This window comes from Psammomys obesus, unplaced genomic scaffold (genome assembly GCF_907164565.1).
Source record: "Psammomys obesus unplaced genomic scaffold, mPsaObe1.curated_primary_1811, whole genome shotgun sequence".
Lineage (NCBI taxonomy): Eukaryota > Metazoa > Chordata > Mammalia > Rodentia > Muridae > Psammomys > Psammomys obesus.
Window position 1 is genome coordinate 2,749,284 of NW_026587216.1, and position 27,939 is coordinate 2,777,222.

Here is a 27,939-nt window from a genome sequence, read left to right on the forward strand (position 1 = left end):
CCACAGGCTGAAGAGACCCCTACACCCAACACACATACAGGGTAAGGCACTAGCTGCGCCATTTAGGCTCCGTTCCCAGGAGCAGGAACTCTCACTGTCCCAATGCACAGGACAGAAAAACAAGGAAAGGCCAAGTTCTAGGTGCAAGGTGAAAGTGTCTTCGTGTTAAAAACAAACAAAAAACAAAACAAAACCCATCCTCATGAGTGACATCACTCTCTTACAGGTGACAAAAGAAATGAGTACTCCCAAGTGCTTGAAGCCTACTACACCAGATATGAACATGTGCAGACAGGAAAACAAAAACAAAATCCAAAACTCTGTATTTCAAGACTGGGACAGTTGTGGCTCTCACTGGCAACAGCTGGCCTCCTCCTGAGCAGGAAGAGCCACAGGGAAGGGCAGCCCTCCCCCGCTGCCCGCTTCCACACTCACCAGGGCAGCATAGTCTTTCGTTGATCTTTACTGCTGCATACAGCAGGCTGGCTCAACAGTGAACTACCAGGATCCCCATCTCTACTTTGCTTCTCCTTGTGCTGACCTAGCTTTACTCAGTCTCTGGGGCTCAAACCCAGGTCCTCCTGCTTGCACAGCAGTCTTGGCCACTAAACCACTGCTCCGCCACGGCTGCTGGTTCTTAGTTTGCACGTGGCCACAGGTTAACAAGTTTCTACACTGGTAATCACCAGAGATGGCATTATTTCTATTAATATATGAAAACTTCCCCAGTCTTTTGTGGATAAAAGCTCATGCTCTGATGAACTACATCATGTGACTATTAACATGTACTACCCTGTGACTAAACTTACTCACTTTGTATGTATGTGTCTTGTATGTATGTGTGTGTGTGTATGTGTGTTGTATGTATGTATGTACACACACCACATCACACATGTGTGGAGGTCTGAGGACAACTTGTGGGGAGTCAGCCTGCTTCTTCCACCATGTGGGTCCCCCAGGCTCAAACTCAGGACTTGGGTGAAAGGGAAGTCACAGGTGAGTTGAGCCTTTCCAGTGCTCTGTTTTTGTTTTGTTTTGAGGCAGGGTTTTGTTATGCAGACCATGCTGGCCTCAAACTTGCCATCCTCTGTCTCAGTGTCCTGAGTGATGGGATTAGAGGTGTGTACCACCACAGCGAGCCCCACTGTGTTATTTTTATAATTTACATTTATAATATATTCCAATTCATCAAATGTGTGCTATAAATTCATTTACTTGGATTCACAGACTAGTTTCGATTAGAGTAACATCCAGTGTGATTTTAAAATTAAAAGTGATCTTCAACAGTGGCTGCATGGTTTCTGCAAAGTGAATCGTGGTACAGAAATGCAGAGGCTGTGTGTAACATTAACTACAATACACAGCCAGGCTGCAAATGCCGGCCACTAAACGACCCAGGAAGTGGTTCTTAGGAGCAGGCCCTTCCCTGTCCTCTGTGAGCAAAGCTTGTAGCAGCAGAGACGGTGACGTCACTTCAGCAGACCTAGGGAGATAATGTAGCCCTCACAGCCCAGAACTCCTACCACAAGTTAGTGCCTGTGGGGACATGGAGCCAGTTTCAAAGAGATCTAGAGGATAACAAAAGGTCTTACTACTTCTAAATTAGTACTGTGGATAAGACAGTTTGAAAAGACACCATGCATATTTAATAACAGGAATTATCAAATGTCAGAGAGCTACTAGTCATCATAAAACACTTTTGTATCAGTGCCAGCATGTGTGAGTATAAACGCCAACACACGTGTATCTGTGTTTGTGTGTGATGCATGTATCAGTGTCAGCATGTGAGCCCTGGCACATACGTGGAAGCTGCAGTCGGCTTCTCATGAATCAGTTCCATCTCGCTTGTGAGGCAGGTCTCTCCTGCTTCTGTCACTTTTCTGTACTCCAGGCTGACAGCCCTGGATGATTCTCCTGTCCCACCTCCCGTCTTGCCACAGGACTGCTGGGATTAGAGATCCAGACTACCTTATCTGGCTCTTAAGGGAACTCCCGGAATTGACTGGTGGTCAGGCTTGTGTGGCAAGCACTCTGTGCGCTGATACGCTTCCCTTACAGCAGCCTTTGAAAGTGAGCAGTCCTGCATGGGCCCCGGCCCCACCGCTCTGCGCTTGTCAAGCGCCTGTGACAGTCTATGAAGTTGACCACATGCCCAGGTTGGTCATCAATCTTGTACACAATTACTAAATGCACGGAGACAGGAGAAGAGCGGTGTGAGTGGTTCTCTCCCTCCACATGTGGGTCCGGGGACTAACTCAGGTTGTCAGGCTTCCCAGTGAGCACCTTTCCCCACTGAACCATCCTGTTGGACCCAAGCCTCCAGAAGACAAATGAACAGACCAAAAAGAAAACTGTATTCCAATCACGCTGTTCTCCTGTACCGTGTACCCTACTAGCCCTTCTACCTTTGAAATGTATGAGCACACACAAGGGAACACACTCCAAGAGATAGCTACATCAGTTAGTACACTTAGACACCATGTAAACTTTAAGATCAGTTATACAGATACAAGGCTACATTATTTAGAAATAAAAAAATTATTAATGAAAATTTTTTGTTTGTATTTGGTTTTTTGAGACAGGGTCTCTCTGTGAAGCCTTGGCTGTCCTGGAACTCACTCTGTAGACCAGGCTGGCCTTGAACTCAGAGACTGCCTGCCTGTGCCTCCTGAGTGCTGGGATTAAAGGCGTGAGCCACCGCTGAACTATACTTTTGTTGAACTCTGCTCAAGAGTGTTTTATGACGAAAAGGTTTCATTCTTGATCATAAATATTCTCACAGGACTTCAAATATGACCCTGACAAAACTGCCTTGAAGCAAAAGTAAACCTTGCAAAAACAGCACACATCAGCCTCCAGAGCTAATGACACAATGCCATAAAGTGGCAAGGCTAGACTTTAGGTAGACACTATTATAGAAAATCATTACCAAGCTCACAGGCTCTATTCCCTATGGCTTAAACAAAGGTAGAAAACAATACAGGACAAGAATTTTCCAAGTAAGCTCTTCGCTTACTAGGCTAAGAAAGAAGCAATATTGTGAAAGCTGGGCTACAGTGTTTCCTCACCACCTCCACCCCAGTACCCCAGAAATGGAGCTGAAGATTCTAGCAAATCCACCAAACCCAAGTTATTCCCCTGCAGTTTGAGTCTGTGTAAGTCATGGATCTGGTGACATCACTGGAATGCTGCATGTACATGTGGAAAAAGAATGCTTCTGAATATGTTACTAGATGAATATAACAATAAATTTATAAGAATGAAAACAAATCGTGTGTCCTCTGTCGAGTTATGAGGATAATTATGTACACGAACAAGTTGATAAAACATCAAAATGCAGCAGAAATTGAGCCTTGCTAGTGGGAAAAGACAATTCAGACAGACATGCGTACTGGAGGGTGGGTGCAGGGGGAGACAGGAACGCACATTTGTTACGGAAACTTAAAAGAAGCTTACACAAATGAAAAGCGGTGAGAAAAGCAGGTGACTAGTGGCGTGAGGTGAGGTTCTGATGAAGGCAGACATGGAGAACAAGAAACCAGGGCAGACGTGCTGTCAGGGTGCGTGCATGTGGCTGTAAAAGGAACCGAGCCAGACTGACAAGAAACCAGTCAGCTGCCAGTCTTCAAAGTTCAGTGAAGCCCACTGCCTGCCAGGAACTGGAAACGAAAACTTCAGTTTGTAATATTTACATAGACGGTGGGAAATAGTCTGAACTGGACAGAAATATGTCATCATATGAAATGTATGAAAACTTAAGTGACAGGAAAGCAACATGGACTCATGATGACAGACAGACAGAACAGAAGGGTTGTAAGGTCACTGGCTGTTCTTGGGACACTTATTACAAGTACATTAAATCCTTTCTCAGACAGCAAAGAAATCATCTTTGGAACAGCACTTCTAAATGCTTTTCTTCAGGAATTCAGAAAAGCTGTTGGATTTAATGCAAATCATTTTCCGAGTGCCCAAAGTTTTCTAAGGGAGCTTAGATCAACAGTCTCATTTCCCGCTTGTTCCTTTCCAACTAACAGCCATGAAAGCTTGTACTCTTTTGATATTCATTGCTAAAAATTCCAATGTTTATATTTTTCCTGGCTGTGTCCTTGATGCTGGATGGAGGACCTTTAGAAACCTTTGTGGGCAGAATGGGGTGCTGTGCTCATCCTTTTCCTTAGTAAGCAAGGAAGAGGATGCTCTTTTTTTTTAAATTCAAACAGTGTTTGGCTGTCTATTTCCTCCCAAGAACTCCACCCTTTGGGCTACTTGACCCATCTAGGGTTGGGAATGTCTGCCAACAATGGTGCATAAGCTACTGAGATCTTACACTTCATTGGAGAAGCAGACTGGATCGCCGCCCCTTGTGTGGCGCTGTTCTCAGCAAGGCAGCCTGCTATCTCCAGCCAGCGCTCTATCCAGGAGGCCTGCCCGGAGCGTGTGGCAGGAGGGAGGCAATCAGCAGAGATGGTGGCTGCTCTTTCGCTTTCTATCAAGGAGGTCCCAAGTCTGGGGTGTGGAGGTGTGGATTTTTCTTTGGGACCTTCTCCAAATGTGTGTGCATCTAAGAAATTCACCTAGCAAGGCTGGTCATGAGGGAAGCAATCTGTTATTACAGACTCCTGTCTCATATTTTAGGAAAAGTGGTTAAAAGTTAAACACGTAACACTTTGAACAACTGTTTTCTATGGCAATAAAAACCCTTTAATGTGGTTTACATGTTTTGGAATTTTGATACTGAAGTAGAATGCAAAACTATATTACAGCCTTTGCTAAACAGACTTCTTTGCACTCTGAGAGACAGCCAAGGCTACTCCTTCTTTCTGGTGGGTGGGAAGGCAAGCTAGTTAGGATGCTCAGAATTACAATACTGGCTTCCTGAATTGCTAGCAAACTGCTCTGCTGGTTGGGTGGCACACCTGCTCACGTATGCACTGGCTTAGGCAGAAGAATAAGGTACACTGGACAGAGCTTAAGAGAATCGAGAAAAACACCAACTCTGCCGTCCTAGAAGTACTGAAAGTACCGTAATGCTGAAGAAGGATCAATCCATCGTTAACTCTACCTATGGAAGGTCTGGAAAGATCTCCTGAGGTGGTAGTGCCCGAGCAATTTATATACACATTATCAAAATGCAAAACAACAACAACAAAACCTCAAGGGCTTTCTTCATCACCAGAGATCATATCTCTTGCAAAGCATGTTTCCAGGATGGGGCAGACAGGTCAGACATCAGCTCAGTGACAACTGTGAGCTCTAGAGCCAGGGTGTCTATGGTCAAATCTTACTGTGTAACCTAGGTCCAAGTCATTCAACACTTCTGTGCCTCAGTCTCCTCACTATAAATTGGGGTAACACCGCTCAGTCTAACGTAGTTTCAGAGCATGGATCTGTATGTACAGTGCTTAGGAGGAAGTTAGCTTCCATGTCTCTTCCTGTTCATCTCTTATGTAACATGGGGGTGACAGAGGCACTGTAACTATGACTACTGGTGCTACTGTTAATGGGAGGCCTCCTCAGTTCTAGGTGCTGCTCCGGGGAGGCATTGTCACTGCTGAGGACAGACTCCTGCAGAAAGATTAAGTAGTCTAGTGAACTGTTGGTCAAGTGAGAACTTGGGGGCTTTAAAACCAGCATTTCCTGGCCTCAAAGATTTGTGCTTTTCCTCCTAACCCATGCTGCTTTTTTTTTTCCTTATATAATATTTATTACTTGAAAAACATGAAAGCACCAAACAGAGCCATTACCCAACCCATCACCTCCTTTCCCCCTTGGGTTCAAAAGGCAACACTTAACTAGAAACTGAGACCATTGGCTGCTCTTATTGTCCCAGTAAAACTGCCTCTTCTTTCTACACTGCCCTTTAAGTAGCTTCCCTTTTCCGTCTCTTCTCATTAGGGGTGGGCCTATCTTGTCTGTCAAATCTTTCTCTGATTCGTCAACTTTTCTACCACTCAATTAGACATCACTTTCAAACATGGGTGCTTCCTTTTACAAACTAACTTTACCTTCATTGTTTCAGAATAAAGGCGTGTGCCACCTTTACTTTACCTGAAACTTACTCTATACCAGGCTGGCTTTGAGCTCAGATCTGCTTGTCTGTCTCCTGAATTAAACGTGCGTTTGTTTTCCAGCCAGATCACACAGACCTAGAAGGTATTTGGATGTGATCTCTGGCCAGAACAGCCATGTTCTGAATTAACATTCCTCTAGAACCTCCTTCCTAGGGCTAATCTGAGAATATAACTATTGTCATAACCGAGTGTTTTATATTATTAAAACTCTCTTCTCAGGACTATTTCCTATTCAGCCAGTTAATATTCATTACTTAGGCACCCATAAACTTAACAGAACAAGTGACTAAACTCTTGTATTATTTGGCGCTTTGGACACAAAGGTGACGTATTTGACTTAGACATAGACACATTTTATATTAAATTCTAACTCCTATAGTTGTGGTGTTTTAAAGGATTTGTTTGTGTGATGTGTGTGTGTGTGAGAGTGTCTACCTGCATGTCTGACTGTGCGCTGTCTGTGGAGGACAGAAGATGGCATCAGATCCCCTAGAATTGGAATTATAAATGGCTGTGAGCTGTGATGTAGGTGCTGGCAATCAAACCAAGGTCCTTTGCAACAGCAAACATGGTCTTTACCACTGAGCCATCTCTCCAGCCCCAATGATTGTATCAATCAGCGCCCGACCTCAGTAAGTCATCCTTTCACGAACTGTACAGTTCAGGTGAACACATCAAGTACAAATCAAGTTGGCAGGTAGTTTACATAGCCCTTAAAAGTCACCTTATGTGTTGATAGTCCAGCAAAGTGGAAAAAAAAAAAAAAAGCTGACATAAATGCCTAGTAATTAATTAAGCCACACCACCAAAAGAGTCTCAACAGTCTGAAAACTGTGAAATAGCATTCCTTAGCTCCGAGGCTGGAGTGCGTGCCAGTGTCCATGTCCTCACCTTCTCAGGAGAAAACTCGCTATTGTCCACAAGAGAGTGAAAAATGCCCTGTGGATCACACCCAAGTAGGTCTCTGGATCTGCAACTGGATCTCAGGAATCCCTGCAGCGACTGGTACACTGGGATCATCTCAGTGGAAACAGCAACCCCACCCCCACATGCCTGAGAATGCAGCCTCCTAACAGATCTCTGTCCAGACCACCCACTCCCCACTCTTTGCAACTCACTTTGTAGAACTGTTTTCTTCTACCATGAGACAAGACAAAGAAAAAAGAAGCCACCCGAGCCAGTTAGCAATTAAAGTGATGGCCAAGCTTTGAAACTTGCCAAGTGCTGTTTGGCTGGTGTTTGGAGACTGCAGGTTGTCTTGTGAGATGAACTAACTAAAGCTAACTGCCACGGTTAGAAAAATAAATCACAAGATGGGGAAAGGGCTTGAGAAAAACAACGCTTTACGCAGTAGGGGGCACTCTTTCCTTAAAAATGTAATTTGAGCAATTATTAATAGCAAAGGTGCCTGCCCACAAATCACTGAGAGCAGAGGCTGCCGCGTTCACGCTGACATCCTGTCCCAAATATAGCTGAAGTCACGGTCTTCCTAAATAATGTCTTCCTCACCTCGGTGGAACCCTGAAGCCATTCATAAACGTCAGTTTCTTTTCACTTTGGCAAAAGGCATAACTTGGTAAAAGCAAATTGCTGTGACTTCACAGAATTGTCAGGAACAGGCCTCAGAACCTCCTGTCATAGCCCAGCTCCAGTCCGTAAGAACGAAGCAGATACCAGTGGCAGCAAGACAGAAACCATCATTCCCACTAAGCAGCGACTCTCTTGTAAGTGCTCACACCACTCAGTCCTTTTGTCAATAACAGTTGTCTCAGTTAACTATCACGTAGGCTGATAACTGACTCTATAGTTAATAAGCCTCGAAACTTTAAAATTGAAACATGAAAACCACCTGACAGCGTGAGTTTTTCTAGCACCGTGGAAGGAAGAACAAAAGCAATCCCCTCTATTTGCCTTGCTCTTCCTGGGTATGTCCACTGGCCTTATTTATTTATTTATTTATTTATTTATTTATTTATTTATTTATTTATTTATTTGTACTCATTTTTATTCGAATCACTCATTTTACGTGAGTGTTTGCCTGTAGGCTCAAGTGTGCACCATGAGTGTGCTGAGCACCTGAGGAGGTCAGAAGACAGTATCAGAGTTACCGGGACTGGAGTGAATCAAACCTGGATCTAAAGAGCCAGCTCTCTAGAGTGTCTTCCCCTCCCCCCATCTTTTAACACTCCATAGGCTTATATTTCACAGGCCCTAGGGGCACCCCATTACTTGGAGAAACTGTCCCGGATGCTAACTTCAGCTCCCCTCAGGCCACAGTCCCTGGAATCCAGTGGGAGAGCGCCTTCCCGGGGCCTCACTCAGCATAAGCCCCTTTCTCACATTGTTCCTAGCACCAGACCATGAAAGAGATCCTCGAGGGCAGGAGCAGGTTTCAACTTTATTATCCTTGTCTCAGTAGAAAGCTTGCAAGGGGAGGACGAGATAAATTCAAGCTGAAGAGACTGCTCTTTCTCCTTGGGCTGTGTCTACCTGAGGGCAAGACTTGTCTTAGCCATCTTTCACTCTACAATCAGTGCTGGCTGATACCCCTGGGATTTGCACATTCTGGGAGAAAAAGAGAGGAAACGAAACAAACAAAGCCCTTTCAACAGGAGTCCCCAAACTAAACAGATCTCTGAATGGTAAGAAAGCTTCTCTGAGGCCTTTGTAGAAACATCTCAGGGCACTGCATGAAGACACGGGCTCGGACACTAGGCCAGGAAAATGCCAAGCCATGACTAAGAAGCACCCTGGGTCTGCATCATTTGTGCTCAGTGGGAAGGGCTTGAAACTTGCCCGTGTAATCTAGGTAATTTGGTTTCCCTGAGGTTAGTGAGCAAACAAAGCCTTGAGGAAAATCCCAAGAGTCTGTGTCTAGGAGGGAATCGCTGGGGGCCCTGAGCTGTGCCTTATCACGGAAGGCAACCTGGGAGGCAGGAGAGCTAAGCCAGCCAGGGAAGGGTGTCCAGAGGGGGCTAGTGCCAGAACCAGGAGTCCAGACACGGGGAAGATAGAGCTGGCAGGAAGTATAAGAACCATGAAGTTACTCCATGCTGTTGGAATACAGTAACTGTGTAATGATGAGTTTCATTATGACATTTTCAAACATGTGTGTGATATTCTGATCATCCTCCACTATTACCTTCTGGACACGGAGGCCCACTGGCCCTCTTCTTGTCAAATATTCCTCTTCCTACTTTGAAGCCCATATCTGTGTGTTTGCATATACATATACAGTTCACAGGTGAGAGAAAATTACATTTGCCTGGGTCCGGCTTATTTTGTTTACCACAATGACTTGAAGTTCTGCCCATTTTCCTGCAAACAGCATGGTATTTTCTGTCTATCTGTCCTCTGATGGACATCTAGGCTGGTTCTATACCTTGCTGGGTGTGCAGGTACCCCTGCTGAGTTCTGACTTAGATTCTTTAGAAATCTACCCAGGAGTGGCATAGCTGGAGTTCTACTTTCACATTGGCTAAACATGCTAACATTCCTACTGGCAGAGTATGAGGGCGGCCACTGCCCCCATCCTCATCAGCAGTTGTTTTTTCCAGATGACAGGAATCTCAATGCAGTTTTCCCTTTTGGGTTTTAAAGACAATGTCTTAGGTAGCCACGGCTGGTCTTGAACTTACTATGTAAGTGAGGATGACCTCAGCCTTCTAACTCTCCTCCCCCTACAACGTCTCCAATGCTGGCATCACACTCGCACACTGCCACACCAGGCTCAATGTAGTTTTAGTTTGCATTTCTCCAACAATCAGGGATGCTGACATTTTCCCATGTTCAAAATAATCACTTGTTGGTCATTTATACTTCTTTTGAGAACTGTCTATTCATGGGCACAACTATTAATTTTATGGATTTTAGTTCTTTATATATTCTGGATATTAATTCTGTCAAATGAGCAGCTGTTAAATGTGCTATGTAGCAGCCTTTCTAATTCTTGCGGTTATCTTCTGAGACACTGCGGACCTGTTCAGGAAATCCTCGTGTGTACTTCTGTCTTAAAGTAAGAAAGTCCTGCACTAAGGTCTTTAATTGACTCATTTTATACACGGTGAAAGACAGAGGAGTCTAGTGTCATTACTCTGTATGTGGATATACAGTTTTCCCAGAAACATTCTGAAAAGGCCATTTTTTTCTTCAAATTAAAAAAAGGAGAAGGAGGAAGAAAAGCTGGGCTCAGTGGTACAGGCCTGTAATCCCAACACTCAGGAGGCAGAGGCAGACAGATCTCTTCGAGTTTGAGGCCAGCCTGGTCTACAAAGCAAGTCCAGGACAGCCAAGACTACACAGAGAAACCCTGTCTCAAAAAACAAACAAGAAACAAAAACAAAACAAACAAACAACAACAAAAAGACAGACCCTCGGTGGCTGCACCTACGATTCATTTCTTAGTCCTCAGACACACGTGCTTGTTTCATGGCAACAGTAGAGCTTTTATTTTTGCAATTTTCAAGTTTATTCCAAGACACGCAAGATGGGCAGGCACACAGCAAAGGTTTAAGTAAAAAAGTATGTGAATAAAATATACAATTTGAACAAATTAAATCAAGCCACTGGACTCAATCTACTTTGTTCAGTAGTCCAGTTAAGTCTTGTGAGACAGGGCACACTTTGGAGCTGGGGTAGTAGCTCAATGTGCAACACTGGCTTAGCAGGCACCAGGAAAGAAACCAAAACAAAACAAAAGTCAAAGGAATAAACTGGGTGGCTGGGCAGAGATAGTTGGGGGATTTTGAGGCAAACCAGGCTGTTTAGCAGGATTCTGTCTCAAAACAAAACAATTAGATAAAACTTTAGTGTCTTATTAGCTATGTTCTTACACTGTTTACCAAGGAAAGAAAGCTATCCATGTACAAGAGAGTACGCTATAGACAGTAACTTTGTCTCAAACTGTTTTTCTAAACAATCGCTCTGAAACTTTGATATGCTCTACTCCTCTTTAGAGACTACCCAGTAGATGTTGCCAGCCTCTGCTTCTACAATGGCAAAGTTTTATTGTTACCAGTCACAGACATGCTGAGCAAGCTGGACTGCTGAGACAGACTGTATCTTCACAAGATAACTTAAACGGACAATTAGGACCACAGTATAACCACTAAAGTGTTACAGGCTGCACCTGCAACATTCTAACATGAGTCCAAAAACAAGCAACAAAAACCAACGACCAACCAACAAACCATGTGACTAAACCATGATAATGGGCCTGGGCAACTCAGGACCATCTTCATTAGGATGTGCTATCTGGAGGGCAGGGGTGTGTGCTCTGTCACTGTTGTATTCCTAGAGCCTGGCAAAGCTGACTCCTATGAGGCTGCTGAGCCAGTGCTGTGTTACACCCTCTACTATACCAATTTAGACAAGAAAACTCCTATGCACATATTTCCCGTCTACTTTTCAGACACTGGCTTCCTAATTACCCCCAGTCAAGCCCCTCCTAAACTTCCTCCTTGAGAAACGGGTTTCAGGACAGCATGCTCACTAAGCAAACAAAACTCTTTGCTTCAAAAACCTGTGAAAATTTGTCCCTTCCTGTCTTAAGATGGGAAGCAACCTAAAAGCCCCCAAATGCTCAGTCTTTGTAAACCATCTGGTTTCACCTCTCTCCAGCCTCCCTCCTCCCCAGGCTTGCCTGGATCTAGCCTGTGCTTCGCCTGCCTTCTGTCCCACACTGAAGTACAGTAGCTACCACTCCATCACCCTCTAAGCTGCTGTATTGGGACGGCCACTGCCACCCTCTGTGGCCTTCGATGGCTGCTAACCACCTGCTCCTAGGGAAAGTCCTCTTCCCAGCCTGTCCTGTCTCCCTCACTTGGCAATGTCCCAGTTCCTCTACAGGTTCCTCTCTGCTCTCTTCCAGGAAGTACTGGCCTTAGACAACAACCAGATATTTCCCTCCTGCCCCTTCAGAGATACCGGCATGAGTCTGAGCCTACCTATCAAGGAATTACATTTGTCATTAGGGATCATCCACTAATTTCGCCACAAATCAGCACTTTCATCAGTTATGTTCTTGGCAAAAGGTAACATTAGAGGGAAACACAGTCCTGAAGGTAAATTACGGAGAGTGTAGCAAGACACCACATCAACTTTACAGAGGGTCATTTTCTCTCAAGAGCCCTTGGCTGCAGCTTTGACTTGGGGACGTCTTAGCTTCTGGCACAGTGGCATCCACAGAGCACAGTGCCAGTTGTGCACTAATATATAAAAGTCTGGGGGCGGGGAATGCACTATTAGTACTGAAGAAAACAAAACGATGCACCGTGAGAGAGACAGGAGCAAAAAATGCACCTTCTGTTACGACTTCGTTCTGCACGGTACCCTCTCTGTAGCTAAACTCAAATCTACTTTGTTTCTGAATTCTCTCAGAGCCACTAAATTCTTTTATCAAAGATGCCTACTGACCACCTGGCAGGCTGGCATTCACTAACTTACTTCACTAGTGGAACAAATATCAAGAAGAGAACAAATGACCTGAACTTTTTACTAGATGCTAGTCTTAGAAATTCTCTTCAATCAAACTAGTCAAGGGGCTTTACCAACAATTCAAAACATACCAAAAGGGGGGAAAATATTAGTCTGAAATGAGTTTAAAATGACAACGGCTGGAAGGGAAAACTAGCTTTCTTTCAGCAGCCCATGCTATACTACAGCTAGTTCATAAGAAGTGACTTTCCAAATGCCTGAGGAACCAGAGGATGCTGCCGGGAGTGTGCACAGGTCACTGGGCTATGGGCAGGGGAAAGCTTCAGGCCCAGAGCTGTCACTCTTTCCTTTCCCACCCAACCTCCTGAATTATTCCCATCCGTGACACAGGAATGATCCTCATGAGAGCCTAAGTTTGGGCAAGCTCTCAGAAGAAGGTAAGTGTTCCACAGGTGTCAACAATTACTTTTAATGAACGGGTACACCCACACATCTCCCATTCCTAAGGCAAAAAAAAAAAAAACAAAAAAAAAAAAACAAAACAAAAACCACAACAACAAGCCAAGCTAAACCAGCAACAACCAATGAGTGTGTAATAAACAAATTTAACCACATTTGGAGTCTAGTCTCTTGCATATCACAGTGAACACATTCAAACCTAAGTCTGTGCTTAGTTTTACAAGAATTGTGAGTGTATAGCACGTGTGTGTGGGAGGGCGCGCTTGTGCCACACGCATATGTGGAAGTGAGATGACAGCCTCCAGGGTGGGTCCTCACCTTTCACCATGCGGTACTTGAGACTGGGTCTCTTTTGTTGTCACTGCAGAAACCAGATTAGAAGGCCCAAGGGCTTCCTCTCTTCTCTCACGATCTGATTCCCTGGAAAGAGGGGTTTGAAGTTCCTGGCTCTGGGGACTGATCCCCCACCCCCTCCTGCTCTTCCTCTCTTGCTCCAGTCTGTAAAGGAGTGCTAATGGCTGCTTCCACACCCACGGCTGTGTGCACATTTCCGCTTCCGCGAGAGTGCCTCAACGCCCTTCTGAGAAGGCTTGCTTAGAGGACAGTTCAGGGTGACCTCAACCCTCGGCCTGGGAGGCCACCAGGCTGCAGCAGCAGCTTTGCAGCCTAGGCCTCTGCTGCACAGGCATCTATCTACCTTACCTTCCAGGTTTCAAGAAAGACTCTAAAGTGCTATTGTGTTGTTGGGGACAATGAAAGCCACGTGAGTTAGAGCAATGATGAGGCCCATCCCCCAGCTCCAGCCCCAGGCAGGAATCCCAGGTGACAAAAGCCTGTGTGTGAGCACTGCCTGTCTCTGCGATGACTATAGTCTCTGAACTTAAAGATAAATAAACTGAGCCAGATAAATAGAAAAGACCCTTGAAAGGCCAAGTTAGAACTGGCAGGTGATGAGATTGCCAAAACAATTTTAATTATCTAAGGAAAGAACAATCTATGTAAACATAGTCTGACTTACATGACTGCCTAAGTTAATGGGGAAAAGAATGGATCAACATTTAAAGCAGATCCCCAAGCCGAAACCCTCTGAAACCCTCTAAAAGTCATATAAATATTGCCATCAATGCTTATCCGTGCACTTAAAAAAAAAAAAAATCAACCCAATATTATATAAGAAAATCAGCAGCACAAAATATTCTGTCTTTGGGCTGATTTTGTGAGTGATTTGAAAGAGTGTCGTTCCATTATAAAATTAGTCACATATACAAAAGAGACAGCTGGGGAAGAGGGAACCAACGCAAAAGGACAGAGCTGAGGATAGGCAATCCTCAGCAATGAAAGACAAACAAACGAAAAAAAAAAAACAGTCGCAACCCAGCGCTTGACAAGACAAGAGCTCTTTAAAGTAACCGGGAGAACCATGAGAGAACGGGGTGTGTGGCACTCTGTGCACCTTGGTGCTGTAGAGAACCTGGCATAAAGACCTGCCCAGCACATCAGAGAGCAAAACGGAAGCAAGTGTTGAAAAGGCCGGCATGTAGACACCAAGGGTGGTGGGCGGGGTTCAAGGGGAGAGGGAGGAGGGAGGGACCAACCTGCCCAAAAGAGCTTCACATTACAAAGGGTGGCCCTGAGGCCCTTCTAGATCAGTGGCTGTCACCCTTCCTAACCCTATGACTCTTAGTAGTTTCTGACGTTATGGTGACCCCCAACCATAAAAACTATTTTTGCTACTACTTCATAACTGTGCTTTTGCTGTTATGAATTGTAATATAAATATCTGATATGCAGATAGTCTTAGGCAACCCCTGAAAGGGTCATTTGACCCCCAAATGGGTTAAGATCCACAGGTTCAGAACGGCTGTTCTAAAGAGTTTCACTCTCCCCAGGCAGGCCTTGAATTTCTGATCCTTGGGCCTCCACTGAGGTTATAGGTCAGTGCCACCAGTTTCATGTGGTGGTAGGGATTGAACCAGGGTTTCTAGGTGAACATTCTACCAACTGAACTGTATCTCCAGCCCTAGAAAAGTTTTCTGCTAACTCGTATTTATTAAGATCTGTGTCATCCAGCATTTTCGGGACCCATCAATATGTACATGGCATTATACCATATAACAGAATTCTTGATGCATTTCTTGGCAAACTGCCAGATTCAGAGACAGGCTGACTTCAGCTTACATGAGATACAGTAACTTTGTAGCTTATCAACAAAACCTGGCCCTGGAAGGAGGCAGAAGAGAAAGCAACAAGTTCCTGAGCACAACCTTTTCTTTCTGATGCCAAAACTGTCTTTTGGGCCTGCCCCCAAGAGGGAGGCTCTGTTCACCCTGTCCTTGGCACTGCTGCCAAAGCTCTCCTAGCACACTCCTGTGTTAGAGGGATGCCCCACTCTCCACTTTGCAGGCTGCAGAATGGGCTCAATGTGCACTGTGCAGATGACAGTGCAGCTGCCTCATTTCCTAGTGACAGAACCTACGGCCAGATATCACAGACGTCCAGAATGGTGCCTGGGAATCAGGGTCTGGAACAACTGTTCTCTCTTCACCCTGCCTTGTCTGGAAATCATGTGCTGGGAACATACAGTAAGGCCCCAAACACATATCTCAGTATCTGACTGACTGCAACACCGAGGACCAGGCCAACTGACGTGATGGGGCGGGCTTTGTGGAAAGCAGGAAGGGTAAAGTGTTCTTCACCACCAATCCGAGACCAAGAACAATTACTGCTCAAGGCCCAGGGCTCTGCACTGAGTTATGAGTAGCTTCAGGGTGGTGTGAAAAACAGCATCAAGCTGGGCTCATCTCGAGGTCTAGACTACTCAGTCGGCCTTATTCCGGATCTAGTCTAGTGCCATCGTTTCCTGGATTTTGAAAACAAAATTATTAGATGCCGGGGGCGGGGGGGGGGATTAGTTAAATTCGTGTTTTCCAGAAACTGCCACTTTGGTCCAAATTATGTGAAAAGAATCCCAAGATATAACCATGAACTTTCACAATTAGAAACTGTCACCAGTCACATCTTTTAAAAGTTAAAAAAAAAAAAAAAAAAAGCCGTCGCATATGTATTTATGATCTAGCCTTTTTAACCACAGGAATAGCTTGGCTCATCAGGCTATCCCTGGTGGATGTCCCTCTGCAGGATTAACTCTGAACTAAAAAGGCAGCAGTGAAGTTACCAGGAAGTAGTTTGTTACTGGTAGGCCTGCTTCCTAACTAGAGACTGCCTGCTAATACATTCTATTTTCTCATTTCTTCTCTCCAATTTGCAAAAGAACGCTCTCCTCACAGCTGTAAGCTTCCTTAAAAACATCTCCTCAGTACTTAATGTTACTTCGTACATGACAGTTTCTTTTCTCCTGAGGCTTCATTGCCCCCACCTCCCTGTGTGTGTGTGTGCTGGTGTGATGAGATGGGCTCTCCCACTATGTCCCTCAGGCTAGCCTGGAACATGTGCATAAATGGCCATGCTTAGCCTTCCATTGTTTGTCTGTATATCTATTTAAGCGTCTCTTTATAAGAGTGGTATCCAGTTTGAAATCTCAAGTTCATGAATTAAAAAAAAAGAAAAAGAAAAAAAACTTCAATAAATTTAGCCACAAAAATAACTTTCAAAATTAAATTTCAGAAAGGAACAAGAATGTAAATGAAAACTAGGGGTGTGTAAGGCAAACCCTTGGCCTCACAGGGCTGAGAAGGCTGTCTGCAATAGTGAGTGCAGTGCAACAGAAAGTGGGTCCGGAGGCTCAGAGGAGGAGCCGGGCCTGAGCTGGGCAGGACGGCCTGAGGTCTCAGAGGCTCCAGCCGCTCCTTCCTGGGGCTGCTTTGGAATTGCCCGTCCACTTGAGCAGCACGATGCAAGGGTTTCAGGGCCTCAGACGCTAAAGGCAGACCTGTCAGCTATTTTACCCTGCGCCACAGAATCTAAAAGCTGCACTTTTCCATTAATTTTTTTCTGGAATAATCTTTCAAAATAGTAAGGGGAAATGAATCTCTAACAAGGTGATGGCTATGTGTACAAATGGCCTTTGCTAAAACAAGAACAGATGAACGGTGACCTTGGGGGATTCTTCCTCCTGCTCCAGGAGTGTGAAGAGGGAGCCAACCTTCAAGGTCCTGTGTAGTAGCACCAGATACAGTCAGGGAGAAACTTTAAAAGGAGCTTTGTGTCTCAGCGATCTTCTACTCCTACTGTGAGCTCCATTTTGGAGCTGAGGAAGGTGAAGCAGAAAGGAGGGGCCTTCGTTCCCAGGAGCCTGGTGGCAATAGGTAGCAGACAGGTCTGGCTCCCAGCTCCGCAGTTCCTTCTTGAAGCCTGCTGACCCACTTCATGGTGCACTGTGGTTACCCCGCCAGCTACAAAGGCTTTTTATTTTGTTCTAAGCCCTGAGACCCGAGGATCAGTCAGAGGAACAAAGCCCAGGCAGAGATCTCAAGAGAGCTCTCCAGCGGGCGGGAGCCAGGGACCTTGTCCTCGGTCTCTGAGCCCCGTGTCAGCCTATCTCCGCTCAGGTGGGGCTGCCTGAGCTGCCGGTGACTCTAACCACCACTGACTGCAGAATTCTGGGCCTCTGAACTTTCCACCCATCCACCCCATGATATCTCTTGAAAGCTCCTTGCGAGAGCCTCCCTCCCCAGAATCCTTCAGGACATAGCAGCATCCTGTGTGCCCCAGCATCTTGCAGCACCTTCCAGAGCCAGGCTGGTGACAGCAGACAGGGAAATGCTAAGGGACAGCTGACAGCAGCAGGAGAGACTTCCTCCCCACTTCGTGCCCAGGACTTGGATGTCCAGCAGAACACTCAAGTTAACTGCAGGCATGCTGTCCCTTAGTCAGAGGTGGTGACAGGACTCACACGGGGTATTCACCCTGGCACACTCACTACTCTGCTCTCCCGTTTCTCTAAATGGTTCACAGAGAGGGGCTGCGGAGGCCTGGCAACTGATAGGAACCTGCCACAGATGTGCTCATGCCCAGCCAAGGTCTGTGCTTGAAGTATCTGAGCGTATTTGTCTGACCCATGATGGCCTTGGATTAGTCTCAAGGGCAGTCTCGGCTTGGTACCAACATTCTTCCCCTGCCACTGCACGTCTAAAATTTTAGCACCAATCAGAACATTTGATTCATTTTACAACTATGTGTGCATCAGACATCTCTTTGTGAATACAGTTGTGCTGAAAAGGTCATGACCACATATACAATGATAAAGAGAAAACGAAAAAGCTTTAAGACTAGGGAATATAGGGAACTTTTACACCAAAGAGCTCAGCACTATTTACAGCACAGTACTGACTTCCACAAATAGACACATTTATTTTTAGTAGAATACCAATAATTTCTTATTTCAAAGAGTAACACACACACACACACACACACCTCACTGAGGAGACAGAATGAGCATCTCAGATAGGAGTACTCCACAGAGAGGGAAAGAAGCATCTCCTCAGGCATTAAACAGTGACCATGAAGAGGGCATGGGTGTTTAGTGTGAGGGGACTCGTGGGTGCCAAGAGGTGAGAAGAGGCTGCACCCCAGAGCATCTAAACTGCATGATGGAGTTTGGGCTTCATTTTAAGGATGGAGAAGTCTGACTGGGGGCAGACCACCCTACACTGACAGCTGTGGGAGAAGGGTAGGCCAGCGCAGGCTGAGTAAGGCTGAGGGTGTGGAGGACAGAGTAAGAGCAGAGCAAGGGAGATGGTGGCAGCATTCACCCAGGAAGGCACCTGGAAGGCCAAGGAGACTCTCTTGCAAGGGTGGAAGGGCTGGAGAATGGAGCTCGGTCTTGACAGAGGACGAGACGTACATGACAGAACTATCCTCCTATCTGGGGAGGCACTCAGCTGACAGCTGGATACGGAGAGCCACCACCACAACCACGACGTTCTGGACCCCAAAACACCAGCATGGGCGAGTCAGCAGAGATGACCTTGTTTCCGGGCAACGGCTGGCTTTCTTTTTATCTTTCACAGAGCTTGAAATAATTTAGGAACGAAGAACTCCCACCCCACCCCACCCCAAAAAAAAAAAAAAAAAAAAAAAATCAAGCTAAGACATGCAAATTAACATGAGAAACCTTCTTTCATCCACCAGGTTGACAAAAATGGAAGATGAAACTCAATTGTGATAATATACAATGTTGGTAAGGCCGGAAAAATGGTCACTGTAAAATAAATGTAAACTGACATGTTTTACAGGGCAATTTGCCACATTTTTACATTTTTAAGTACACATTCCCTTCGACTCAACAATTTATGTCAGCATATTCATTTTATGAAGCTAAGGGCACAAGCACATATTTCCGTATGTGTATATAAGGAAGGAATATATATTCACTAAAGCTTAATATAACAACTCAAAACAACATTATATGTCTAAAGATACTAAACTGTCTTAATTAATGAAACATATGAGACTATTATGCAGTCCTTAAAAACAGCTCTGTTTACTAAAAGTTAGCAAAATACTGCTAAGGAAAAAAAGGCAGCTTTTGCAGCTCCGTACATAGCAAGATCCCATTTGTTAAGGAGACTGTTAACAAGTAAATGCTGTTGTTTTCAAAAGGACGGTCTTCCATTTTATTGATAACATTTACTTCTTTCAGTTGTCACTAGCACCCAGCCCGGAAGGCTGAGCTCTGCCATTAGATCCTCACTGTAATATAAACAGCAGGGAAGTGTCACTACACTAAATAACAAAATGTGGTTTCAAAACTCAACATAAGTTTAGGTTAAGACCAAACCAAGCCAGGTGTGGTGGCACATGTCCCAGCACTTGGGAAGCAGAAGCAGAGGGAGCAGCGCGTTTGAGGCGGCCAGGCTATGTACAGAGTTCAAAGCCAACCTGAGCTATATGAGAAGTCCCTATGTTCATGGCCTTCCTCCCGCAAAGAGACAACTCCTTTTCAAGAATATTAACAAAGGCTGCAGACCTGGCTCCGTGGGACAGCCCTGCCCACATGGGAGCCTCTGGGTTCAAGTGCCAGCGCTATGAAAAGAACATACATACTGACTGGCACACCCTTTTCCATTTGTCTGTCTGCTTGCATTTCTTTTCACAGCCTCGGCGCATGCGAGGCATGCTGGATGACTGGGCCACCTCCCCTACCTGTCATGTTGTTTAAAAAATCTGAGTCTCATAAAAAAAAAAAAAAAAAAAAAAACGAGCACCAAGTGAAACCCTGAAAATCAGTAACAGACACAGCCAATGACAATACTTCCCACAGGGAGAAAAGCAGGAACTGACATATTATACTAGCCCAGAACACAGCCACATTTAATGTTTTGCAAGTGACTATCTCATTAACCCAAACCTTCAGTTACTTACACAGTTAGCTCAATGGCGAGTTGGAAGCCAGAGATGAGTGCCCGACCCATGGAAATCTAGGGAAATTGCTGAGATTTACTGGTGGCAGCTTAGTGCTTATTATTATTCAAAAAAACAAAACCCTGCAAGGATTAACACGACACAGACCAACAAATAAAACAAAAGTTTTCCCACGCAGAAGATCCACAAGGTTGTTCTAAGGGGCAGCATCCACTTTATGTAATTCTAAAGAAAACTTCATTTCCTCACTGTCTAGACTGCAGAGCTGCAGCTTCCAGACAACCGAGAGAGGCTAACCACCTTAAGCACTAAAAATGCTTTCTATAAATGTCTCAGAAAATGTCCTTAATACATGTTACAAGCTCTGAGATGGCTGAAACATGACAACTTTAAATAAGAGGCAATACTTGCTGCTATAAATCAAAGTGATGTTATGTCTTGATTCCATTCATTTCGCTGCTCAGGAAAAAACTGAGGGCCAGAAACATGATGCTGAATGGAGCTACGATTTAACAAACACACATCTAGCACACAGGAGCTAGCTGTCCTGATACCAGGAGGTCCAGAAGGCACACTCTAAGCCCTCTTCTCTCCTGCCTCCCTGTACTTTGTTGGGTCGCCCTGCCAGGACCTTGGACAGAAAGGAACCTGCCTGCCTCTTGCAATGACCACACTGTGCTCCTTTAACCACTGTGAGGCAGGGACAACCAAACCAAGACTCGACTCCCTAAACGCATGTCCGTCCTGAACAAGTGCCCAGAGACTCTTGTAAAATCAAAGGACTTCAGAAATCCACCCTCCCTGGCCCGCCTCCTTTGGCTGCCGGAGGCCTTCTCTCAGTACTAAAGCCTGTTCTGGGTAAGGGACCCGCCGGGTTCAGTTACCACCTGTCCGGCTCCTGTTACACAGGTCCATGGCGCCTGAAATCTCATACAGTGCTTGCCCAGCAAATCCTTTCTTTAATGTAAATGTGGACTTCTACTCGTCCAAAGTGACTTACCAAGATTATAAATCTTAGAAGCCAGTTTTCAAAGACGAAAATCCTAGAAGTACATGTTAGAATTTAAACAGCACCCTGAGAACTCGGTAAAGTAGTACTATTAAGGGCCAACACCCCTGTGGGGGTACTTACTCCTTTGCACGCATCCTTCACTCCCCAGTAAGTACAGAAAAGTCTCAGGCTCCGAGCAGACTCCCTCTACCTGACCAGGTAGTGCCGCCACGTGCTCTAGACCACACTGAGCTGACCTACTTACTGAAGGCACCAGGCGCTGCTGCCCGTCCAGAAAGCTCCCAGCCAGGCTCTCAAGAACCTGCAAGCTGAGTCTGTGTTTTCACTGCTTCAGCCCCTCTCAGCTAGGTCGTAAACTACAACTGACCAGAGGGAAGAACACAGAACCCGCTTGTTTCAGCACGCCACGGCACTGTCCCTCATGCTCTGTTTCAACGTACAGCTGCCAAGCTGTTCAGCATGTACCCATCATCTCGCTGGGTGCTGGGTTTACCCAACCACAGCGCTGCCCACTCAGGTCAGACAGGCTTCTGGGGCCAGCAGTCGGCCAACCAAGGAGTTAACTTTAAAATCTCAGCAATGTCAGGGGGACACGGCCAGACTGGGCAAGTGAAAACACTTCTCTGAGGAAGGGACAAGGGGCTACGATTTCAACAATGAAGCTGCCTCAAGTACGGAGGGCAGCAAAAACACAGAAAGCACAGACCCCCAGCAAGAGGCAGTGTTCCAAGTTTGAAGAAATGGAGGAAGTGAGCCTAGGGACAAGCCAGTATGGACCTCAGAGGTAGCACACCCAGCCAGACAGGGCCTGCTGGGGGGAATGCTGTAGATTGATTTGGTCTCAGTGAAAACGATTAGGATGGTTTTTGGACTTAATAAAATACTTTTCGGTTTTCTGGAGGAAGGAAGCTAAGATTGGGTTTACATTTCAATGGCACATAACATGGAAAGCAGTCTAGAAGGGCAAGAGTGGGAGACAGGAGGCACGGGGGGGGGGGGGCTAGTCTGAAGGTCTGTAAGAGCGGGTAGGTGCCTGGACCATGGAAGCGGCAGCAGGTCAAACTGTCATGCATCTGAGAGTGAACAAGGCTCAGCGAGGGGTGGGTGCCAAGGAGGAGTCTTGGGTCCTATTTCTGCACTTAGCGAGCAGAAGCGGGTTAGCACAGGTTTCGGGAAGAGTAACAGTTTGGTTCCAGTGCAGTCTGCAGTCTAGGGACATCACCACTGGGAAAAGAAGCTCCAGGGTTATTCTCAATGGTCAATGTACAGAGACAGAAGAGCGAAGGCTTGGGGCCACCCTGAGGACTTAAGTCTTCTGTCCCAAAGGTAAAGACAATCTCCAAGGAAAAACTGCTAAAGTCAGCAGACACTTGGGATATTGGAGCTCAATTTCTCAATACATATAAAAATAACAGCTCATATGTGGCTCCAGCTATTTTATAATTGCTCTTAAGTTACTGAAATATGCTAATTATTATAGCTTTTAAATTGTATGTCAAAAATTTCAATGACTGCTTACTAAATACCAGCAAGCTGCTGTTCAACGCTAAGCAATGTACAAATAAAAATTCACGCTGGGAATCACAGGGCCTGATCTGATACTCCGTATTGAGAATGCTGTCAGACCTGTTTGAAGACGACTTGATAACGTATCAGTTAATGATTACTTGAGCCATCCAAAAGGCAAAGCTCCCACCTATACTGTCTAGCTCCTACCGTCTCGCCATGCCACATGTACGGCCAGACAGGGGTGCTCGGGGCAAACTTATTATACTAACAACAGCACGGTGCATATTGTGCCACTTGGCTCCAGAGACTTCCCCTCCAGTCTGCAAGTGGCCCAGTGGCCACAGGAAGAATTCCCAGCTGACCGCCACGCACTTTAAGAGTGTACCTGGTTAAGACTTAAAAAGCTCTGCCTAGCGCATTCTGTAACATCTCAGTCTATAACATCAAAGCACGCAGCCAACGACTCAACCACTGACAGTACACAACACCCTTTCATACCAAGCATACCCAAATTAACTGGGGTGCCTAAGAGCAGAGACAAGGCTATCGCGATCATCTTATGCCCTAGAGCACATTTCTGCATTTCCCTGCATTGTTTTCCTAACTACCAGGAGCTGCTTTTACTAATAATAAGGACTGAGTTTTAAAACCAGTGTTGGCAGATATTGAATTTCCTGCTCCCATACCCTCATTTTAATTTTCTCTTTGAACAGGAAAAAAAAAAAAATCATGCCTAAACATGCAGCTTTGTCTATATCCCTTTTAGTAAGAACAGGCAGAGAGAGTGTGAACCAAATCTGCATCACTTACTGGTGTAGAGACATAAGCCCAGCAGGCCTGTTGTGAGGGGAGAGCGAAAAACTGGACAAAAGGCGCAAAAAAAAACAAGCAGGCCCGTTGCAGAAGAGGGCATCTTTTTCCTAGCTACCAACTTACGAGGCTGGGCAGTCAGTAACCAGCCTCAAGGAGCTGGGAAGGCGTGGCTATATTTACTTTATGGTGTTCAGAGCACCGGTGTTAGTCCCCCTAACACACACTTAACATAGGGCCATGAAACATGCTCACTCTACCATCCACCAACTGAAACCCAGCCTCTGTACTGGTGACCTTTTAATCAACCAGACCACTGTCCTGCAAAGTTCATCCACTGAATGAATGAAATCTAAGACAGTGAGAACACTATTCCAGCTTCTCTGCCTATTTTCACTTATGATTTAATATGCCACAAATTGAGGAGACTTTCAACACTAATCATTTATCCTCTTTGCCAAAGGCGGGGGGGGGGCAGGCAAAAATAGTACTTACTTGTAAAATACCTGTGCCCACGCAAGGCTGGGTTACAGAGATGTGTCATTTCTGTACAAGCAGGGTAGAGTCCAAGCCTGTCCTCCCATGACTCCTACCGAGAAACTTCCTTCTTAAAAGTTCATCAGTTAATTTAATAATTAACTTGAAAACAAAAATAGAAACAGCAAAAACTAATGAGAGGAGCTGGGCAATAGAGGAAGGCTGACTGGGTTGAATCCGATCTGCCAGCTGAGTGACTGTGGGGTTTCTCTAGCTCCAATTATTTTTTACCTCCCCATCATGCCTGAGAGGGCTGCAGTGGCGAGCAGACACGGTAATCTGTAGGACCTGCCTGCGCCACAGAAGGCAGGGAAGGTGAGTAGATTAAAGGCATACACATCCACCTACAAACCCAACAAGTGTGTTTTAAGCCCCAGGTAAAAATCCTTGTGTTTAGCAATCTGAAGAGTACCAGGCTAACTCCCCGCTTCCGGTGAGTCATTTACTTTAATTCTGGTCCTGACTTCTTTCATGATTAAAAATGTTCTCAAGTTATTTCTTAAAGGCAAACACTGTTATTTTTAATACTGCATATTTCAGCAATCAAGCCCAAGGCCTTGCCCAGGCTAGGGCAAGCATTCTATGCAGGTTCCTTTTACATGCTTAAGCAACTCCAACTTTCACCTGAAGATACAAAGAAAGAGGACTAAGGAAGACCAGTAAGACTACAGGGCACAAACAAAGCACCCTGCGGTGAAAAGAGCACTGACACAGGTTCAAGAGCAGCCTCCATGGACCAAGACTTTCCCATGTCATGTTTCCCCACTTCCTTCAGTACAGATTACCCTGGCCCAAGGGAGCATGCGAGATGCAGAATGCAAAGGCAGTACTAACAGCATTTTGGAATTCACCTCACTTTTCCTCAGGATAACCCATTCCCCGACTCCTTGTACCTTATCGCTTCTTCCTTAGGAACTGGCCAACAGGTTCAAGGGCAGGACTGGGCAGCAGACTCCGCCTAGTCAAACTGTGGCTGGTTTTCTGCTCTTCTCAAAAGCAACGGAACATCCCTTGCTCTGCACATTTTGAAATCTTCAGACCCACAGGTCAGTGGCCATTTCCAAAACATGCAACAAACACATCATGCTTGAAGTGCTACAGAAGTTGAGTACAATCAGTGCGGCTCCTTCCCGTTTGTCCTATCTAACAAAATGGAGTCATAATGGTGTATTGGAAATCATATATTAAGGAATGCTGGTTAACCAGTCACTCGTGCCAAAATCAGATACGAAGAGAAAACAAAACCTGGCAAGCACTCTAGCTCTGATATTTCTCTTCCAAAACCCCGTTCAATAAGGTTAATCTTTTAAAAATAGAGGAATTTCCTTAACCTAGTTTAAAACAGAACCTGGAGAGGATTCCTAAGTACAAAGCCTTAGGAATTCACGCCGGGCTAACTTCCGGGGCCGCACCTATGATTTTAGAGAGACATGCACTCAGAGGTTAAAGGACTTATTAATGTTTCCGTACCTCCCTCTAGCGAAGGGTCACTCAGTTATATTTTTAGCCTAATAGATTCTAAAAGGAAGTGAAACTGAGGCCTGTGAGGAAGCAAAAGCGACTTATGAAATATCTTCAGTTTTAAACGAGGACAACACTAACAGGCACAGCATATCTTGCTCCTTCACGAGGCAGCAAATTGATAGTTTGGTTGAAGCTACAAAAATAGGATGGAGTAATTATATCTGCCAAACTCACAATAGCCTGTTCAATGGAGAGTAACACTGTAATTTTTCTCCAAAGACAGTAAATAGGAAGGAAAACCCCCCTTATTCTGTAGTATAAAGAAAAATCCCAAACCCTTGGGCGCCACTTACAGGCACAAACTTTCACTGACTTCAGTTATTTCTCTGAAGGAGTGGGGACAGACATACAATCTTCGACTTTAATAAATTTCCTGTAACTTATCTTTTATAAATGCCTACTTTCTAAACTTTCAATTTCTACACTCAAAGTTTAGAAGGTAAATTAAAAAAACAAAACTCAAAAGATGATACAGTAGGTCTTTAGGCACACAGAACAGATCTTTGGCTCTCCACTACTACTGAAAGCAAACCCACGAAGCAGTAGTATTAAATTTTCCTCTACAATTAGGAATATGAACTACTAGAAATAGAGGAACGCATCGTTCAATTGAGACTTTATACAACTGCTTTATGATTATTTACACAAGACGTTAAATGATAAAACATAGTAACAGGAAACATAAAACACATGACAATTATTTCGTATACCTCTTCTCCATGCTATAAGAATACCCAAGCAGACTTGAAATGAATTTCAAACCAGTGCTACAAAACCGGAGGGGGCTGTCACTATTATTTCAAAAGGACAGAGTATCAATATTTTACTGCATGAAGCTTTCACATGACATCTGAGATGCACCAACAGAATTCTAGCTAAGAGTTTTTATTTTTAAAGACTGCCTGTACAATTTAAACTACTCCTCGGTGTGGGGGGGGGAGGAAGAAAATGCAAAAATTAATCACGGATTAATCAATTATTCAATTCTACCTGCCTTCACCTTGGTCCTCCGATTTCACGTCTAGAGGCAACACTAAAATCCTACTTATCACTTTTGCAATTGCCCTTATGCTATATCCATAGGCCATTATGTTAACTATACTGCTGAAGGGTGGCAAACCACATCATCATCATACAGAAAGAAATAGGTCTCACAGGACTGGATAAAATTCCTCAAAGTTGGTGTTAGTATTTTGTTTTTTCCCCTTCATCTGCAGTTGATCTGCAGTTGATTTGAAGTTAGGGCTGCCACCTAAGAACTATTGTGGCGAGGTTTTCATCTGCACAGAAACAGGAAGCCGTGCACACTGAGAGCTGCGGCAGGGCTACTACCTCCATTCCCACAGTGCCTGGGGACAGGGCTCGGAATACTTTTGGCTACGGAAGGTAGCGGCTGGGGGAGGGCACTCGACCTCCAAGTAAGAAACGGACCGTGATTTTAAACAATCCAGTGCGCAAAAAGAAAAAAAAAGGGGGTGGGGGTGGGGAGTCAAATTACTTTAGATAACTAACCGAAACCAGGGATTCCTACTGTCAGATTCGACACACAATAAAACACACACTCTCCACCCACAGCAAACGTCAAGAAAGTCCACCCGGCCACTCGGCGACCATCACGAAAACACATCCAAAGGGCGAGGCCAGAGGAGCCGTGGGTGGAAACCGCCTTACGCACATCCTACTCGTGGTGCCCCGGGAGACCCCCGCGAGCGGAGCCCCGCAGCCCCGCACGGTCCCGGTCCCCGCCGCCCCGAAACCGAATGGCTGACGCATCCGGTCCCGGCTCCTCCGGCGTTCCGCCGACTTCAAGGGCGGATTCGAACTCCCGGCATCGGGCGCCCTCGGCTCCGCGGAGCGGGAGGGCTTCCCGGGGACACGCAGTGCGGGGAGCGTCCCCGCGGCCCCGGCCGCCCCGCGTCGCTCTGACAGGCGTTCCCCCGCAGTCCCCGGGATCCCCCGGCCGCCGCCCGGGCCGGCCCGGCACCTGGCCGCGGGCGCGCGTCCCCGCGGGGCCCAGGGGCTCCCTCCTGTCACCGCCGCGCCCCGTGGGCCCCTCCCCAACCGAGCGCGCCGCGGGGCTCTCGGCCACCCCGGCCCGGCCCCGGGAGCCCCGCACGCCGCGGCCCGCACGCCTGTCACATGTCCGCAAACAATAACAAACTCTCCCGCACGCTCCCGTCCCGTCCCCGCCCGACCCGCGGGCCCCCCACCCCGCCGCGCTCGCGGGACCCCGGGAGCCGCGCGCCGCGCTCGCTTCAT

The 27,939-nt window shown here is 45.8% G+C and overlaps 1 protein-coding gene across 2 annotated transcripts in view; it reads right to left on the reverse strand.

The window, feature by feature from the left end:
- The window catches only part of Map3k1 (mitogen-activated protein kinase kinase kinase 1), a 60,011-nt gene that overhangs the window by 31,250 nt on the left and 822 nt on the right, over positions 1–27,939 (reverse strand). The window contains exon 1 of one of the 2 annotated variants that reach the window (XM_055603403.1): positions 13,284–13,303. The exons of the other annotated variant lie outside the window; for it this stretch is intronic. The gene's annotated coding sequence lies outside the window, so the exon portion shown is untranslated. Of the gene's footprint in view, positions 1–13,283; positions 13,304–27,939 lie in introns of those variants that run through there. 2 annotated transcript variants of the gene reach the window in all.